The sequence below is a fragment of the Hippichthys cyanospilos genome, chromosome 10, assembly GCF_059441005.1.
Source record: "Hippichthys cyanospilos isolate Australia breed blue-spotted pipefish chromosome 10, RoL_Hcya_1.0, whole genome shotgun sequence".
NCBI lineage: Eukaryota > Metazoa > Chordata > Actinopteri > Syngnathiformes > Syngnathidae > Hippichthys > Hippichthys cyanospilos.
Genome location: NC_142378.1, coordinates 23,307,362 through 23,313,023, shown reverse-complemented (window position 1 = coordinate 23,313,023; position 5,662 = coordinate 23,307,362). Strand labels below are relative to the sequence as shown.

Here is a 5,662-nt window from a genome sequence, read left to right as displayed (position 1 = left end):
ACAATAATAACAATAGTGGGGGAAATTCTAGGGGAATTTAGTGATAGCTGAATTTAAATATATTTCACAGCACACGTAGCATTAGTATACTAGCGAACAAACACGTAATGAACAAATTATAATGTAATAAATAATACTCAAAATAGTGAAAACAAAGTGATGGAAGAACATAGAGGCTACTTTTTTTAACACCAACTAAGTACACCACTAATTGGAGAAAGTAAAGTTAATTACAACATTTATTTTTACGACAACTAAGTACACCACTAACTTAGTGTTGTTGTTCATTATTGCGTAACGAAAAATAATGAAATAATGATTAAAATAAATGATAATGAAAACAACGTTTTATTCATAAAAGTAGAAGATGGTGGCGGTCGATGTATTGCATTTAGTAAGCAATCAGGTTACTACATTATATTACCGCAACATAACTAGTCAAATGCGTCATCAAATTAGCACACGTAGCACACGTGTCGGCATACTATAGGACGAAAAAACTTAGCGAACAAAGTTGAAGTAATAATGACTAAATATGACAACAATTACAAATATTAATATCGCAACAGTTTAGACGACTTACTTACTTCACGGTACCCACGGGAAGAGCTAAACCGGAAGAGCAAGTGCACGGAGGTCAGCCCTTGGGTTACTTTCGCTGACACTTGGAAACGAAGTTTATTTTGGAAACGTCTTTGGAGTGTAGCTATGCAAAAAAAATTTTTAACAATATATTATTTAGATTTGTTGCCGGTAGTGAGGGGCAAATTGAACTAAGACTTGAACTTGTGAATCAATAGGGCCGTAAATGTTATGAGCGCGGGTCCGAAATTAGAGCTGTGATGTCCCACTCTTCCTAAACAGTCCTCTACCACAAACTGACACAGGGAGTTCGCTTTTTTAATCTACAGTATTTGTTTAATGTTGTGTTGTACTGAATCTGATGGTTTGTAGCCCACAGGATCGTGAAATATTTATTGCCATGTACTGCATTGTATCAGTAATAAAGAATTTAGAAAAAAAAGAAAGAAAAAATAAGCTGTCATTTCAACTATCGCGTGAGCAGCGTCGACATCCATGACTGGGCCGAGTACGGCAACTACAATTCTCTTGTCAAAAAAAATCACCAAGTGGGACGATGTATCGTATGGAGGACCAAAAGTGCCAAAATTCAATAAATAAATGTACCATTCAATCATTAAATATGTGTGTCATTAAATAATTAAAAGTGTCATTAATTAATTAAAAGTGTCATTAATTAAATAAATGTTTAAATAATTTAAACGTTTCATTGAAATAATTAAACATTTGTTTCATTAATGACATTTAATTATTTTATGACACATTTATTTAATTAATGACATTTAATTATGTAATGACACATTTATTTAATTAATGACACATTTAATTATTTATTGACACTTATATTTAATGACACGCTGTTGCTACGTTTCATCCTTTACTTATCTGTCAAGCTCTCGCGTCATAGTTTAATGGGCGGGTCCTACACCTGATTGGTTACCCTGCTTTGTCTTGCAAGGGTAACCAATCAGATGTTAGGACCCGCCCACCCATCAAATTTGACGGGAGAGGTTGACAGTTTAGCAAAGTATGAAACACGGCCAGTTTTCAGCTATTTCTCTATCTGTCATTCGGCAATCTGTCAACCTCCCTCGTCAATTTAGTGGGCGGGCCCAAAGCCCGTTAACTCAAATCATGTCCAATCCATTACTTCGGCCTGAAGAGGTTGGAAACATGGCGGATGCGATGACAGAGGACCTTCGTGATCTTTCACGACAGTTAGGTCGAGATATTTCAGACCTTGCTGAAAATGTGGAGGCAGGGCCTGTAGAAAACGATTTTATTCAACGAAAAGTGAAGGAATTTATTGAAGTTGCTGGACTTATTTCTGCACTTTCCGTTTCCGACATTGACCCAAGAGTGACTGCAATTTTAGAGGAAGTACAGTAGAGGTTCACAGGTCCCCGAGCACGACACACAAATGGATCGGGACGTTTGGCGTTTGATATACCAATTGCAGTTCTGGAAAATTACGTACTTTGTGGATTATCAACAAGTCAAATTGCAGCGACGTTCGGAGTCTCAAAGAGGACAGTCAGGAGACTCATGAAGCAAGCCAGTTTGAGGTAAGTGTACTACATTCACAAGTTGTCAACTTATTCAGCAATCTCATCCACGTTTAGTGCCACATTTCTTTATTATCGGTAATGTATTTTGTGTAGATAGAGAGATCTCTCTTCAACGATGAACGACAAGGAACTGGACCGCATTGTAAGTGAAGTCCACATCCAAATTCCGGCTACAAGTTCATGCGTGGCCATCTGAATGCAAGAGGTGTGCGTGTTCCAAGTGAGTAAAACGATATGAGCAATGTTTTAATTCGTTTTAAAGTATTGCTTCTTTGAAATCAATTAGGGAGCCTAGCTGATTTCATGCATCTGGGATTTTATCTGCAATCTGCTGAAATTTAAGTTAGCAACTTGATTTGTTTCTGTCGTGTGTTGAATAACTTTTATTTTGAAGGCTTTGGCTTTGCTGCACTGAAACTGTTTTACACACATGACTGTATATTTGTTACTTATAACCTGACCATTGCTTCAAAAAAGGATACCTTAAGAAATCCCAGAGGTCAATTTTATTTTCCTTCTGTCAATCTCAAGGCTGCAAGAGTCTTTACGCAGAGTCGATGCAGAGGGAATTCAAATGAGACGGCTCAGGTTGCATGTTTCAAGACGACGACAGTATTCTGTTCCAGGCCCAAATTCTTTATGGCATATAGATGGGAACCATATACTAATCAGGTCAGTGATCGTATTCAGTAATCTGTACATCTTTCTCTAGTTAATATTGAATACGATATGCTTTACCATAAACTTTTTTTTTGTCTGTTCACAACTGCCTGACAGGTGGAGATTTGTTGTCCTTGGCGGGGTGGATGGATTCAGTCGTTTAGTGGTCTATTTGACTATGGCTGGCAATAACAGAGCTTGTACAGTCTTACAAAGAAAGTTTCATAGCTGCTGTTAATCAGTATGGGCTGCCTTCAAGAGTCAGATCTGATAAAGGGGGAGAGAATGCAGATGTGGCAGAGTTCATGATCAGGAGCAGGGATACTGACAGGAATTCACACATCACAGGCAGAAGTGTCCATAACCAGCGGTAAATACACATTTGGATCACAATATCACCAGATGAGTGTATTTCTTTATAATGTCACTAAGAAATAATTTGATACATTGCCAATTTTATCCTAAGCACAGAATTGAAAGGATATGGAGAGACGTTTATCAGCATTCCCTGGACCTCTTCTATCAGACCTTCACTTCACTTGAAGCAAAGGGAACACTGAATCCAGACAACGAAGTTCATCTTTTTGGACTGCACCGGATCTTCCTTCCACAAATTCAGCAAAGCCTGAACTCTTTCCAAGATGCTTGGAACTGTCATGGCCTTAGAACTGAAAGGAACCAATCACCACAACAACTCTGGAGACGTTACAGAGAGCAAGGCCCGATGGCAGATCCTACTGAGGTTAAAGAAAGAGTTGTACCTTTTTGATATGGAATTCATTATGAGAGGGGACAAAACCTTTGAGAATGGCCTATCACACACAGAAAGCAGCACCCCAGGTTATGTCATTTTAAGAAGTCTAAATGGCCACTGTTGGCTTAAAGAAAGAGGTTTAAAAATGTCAGCATGATGTACCTAGTGGAAGTAAAATAAAATAAGTAGTTCAAAAACTAAGGCTGGAGCTTCCATTGTCTGTTCAAAACAGGAAGTTTCAAAGCCTATGTTGAACAGAGTACCATTAGAAGGAGTAAAAAAAAAATACAACTGGGTCATGAAGCATCTTAAAGCCTTCTTTTCCCATCACTGCTAAATACCTCATGTCACCGGTTATAAATTCAAAATTGATCATATTCCTCGTCCTTTCAGGTTGAAGCTACCTTTTGACAGCTGCAGTACTTCCAGAAATTGAACTTTAAGTATCTTTAATGAAGATACATGAACTCTCGTCACTGGTACACAGAATGGATAACATCAATGCTGTGTTCTTCACACTCAGATGAGTGATACAAAAATGTTTAAAAGATGGATAATAAAACAGATGCCAAAAACTGCATGGTATTTGTGTAGTTTCACTGATACAGAATTTGTGTCACTTAAACCTCCTGATCAGTGCATTCAATAACTTTTATCATTTAAACATTTCTCGTTCCCTGTCCTCATCAGAGTCCCTTGCATCTATCTTCATTCTCAGTGGTTTCCCAAATGCATGTTTCCTTCACAAACTCTCTATGTAAACCTTGGTAGCTTGAGCTGGTTCCTTAATAAGCTCCCATTCTAGAAATAAATAAAAATGAAAATAAAGTAATAGATGTCAGAGAGACGTGTTGTGAGTTTGCAAGTTACATGAAACAGATATCTACTCGTTATCCATAAATATATGATTCATTTTAATTAATGAAATGCCAAGTTAAAAAAGGAAGGAATTAGCTTTCAAACCAATAGGTTCAAAATAACTTATGAGCAAGGGAAAAAAAAAGACTAATTCCAATATTTATTTGATCACATTTTCAGGTTTGGTTAAAACAACCCAGATTAGGGGCGGCATGGCTTAGTGGTAGAGTGGTCGTCTCCCAGCCGAAAGGCCGTGGGTTCGATCCCCCGACCATCAAGACCATGTCTAAGTGTCCTTGAGCAAGACACTGAACCCCCGGTTGTTCCTGATGCTGCGTCATCAGTAGGTAAATGACCAGTTAGTGTAAAGCGCTTTGAGTACCTAAGGTAGAAAAGCGCTATATAAGTGAAAGTCCATTTACCAAAGTCCATTTGAGGCTGTCTTGTGTATCATTGAATGACTAAGTTCTCGAAATTACTTTTGTGCAAAACAACTCAGAAAATTATATCAAATTGGCCTAAATACTGGGTCAGTCCTTTTTTGACTTATAGTTGGCTTTTTTATTTAACCCAACCATTTGTTGAATGTAACATTCTGAAAAACAATATTTTTAACATACACTATAGTTGTGTTATAGTGCTAGTATAGATTTGTCTACATATGTTATTTTTCAATGAGACTCTTTTACACACAACTGGAGAGGAATTCTATTGTGATGATATAAACCTTCTTCTGTGTCCGTATGGTTCAGTGCCTCAGTGTTAGTCACTCCTGGTATGACTGCACTCTCCGCTGATGTTTCAGGCCTCTCTGGAACAGTCATTGACTGAGGCTGTCTCTCTGTCATTTTCACTTTGGCCTGCCTCTTGATGTGTTTTTGATTCCTCTGTTGATGTCCTTGAAATGTACAAAATATCTTCCTATTATCTTGATTGTGTGCTCGACACTCTTGAGACATTTGTTTCGGAACAAAAATAATATATACTAATCTTGCAGAATGGTAAAAAGCACCCACCCATTGCAGCTCAGTCTGTATACCTTCATTCCTGAAAAGGGAACTGCCTTTTCACAACTGAGGCAGGGGACTTCTGGTCCAGAGGCCTGTTGTGAGTGCTCCTAACGACAACAAAATAGTTTTAAATAATGATTATAAATGAACAGTAAACATTGCTTTGACTATTGAACATGAGTCTCTGTAAATATACGTAAGGCTGGAATGGTAGATCCTGCTGAAGTGGA

At 37.8% G+C, this 5,662-nt stretch overlaps 1 pseudogene across 1 annotated transcript; it reads left to right on the top strand.

The window, feature by feature from the left end:
• Positions 1–2,265: 2,265 nt before the first annotated feature.
• LOC148417551 (uncharacterized) lies at positions 2,266–4,411 on the top strand (annotated as a pseudogene). Its single transcript, XR_015866999.1, has 5 exons — positions 2,266–2,292; positions 2,354–2,370; positions 2,682–2,822; positions 2,928–3,180; positions 3,282–4,411. The product of XR_015866999.1 is annotated as an uncharacterized LOC148417551 (transcript).
• Positions 4,412–5,662: the final 1,251 nt, after the last annotated feature.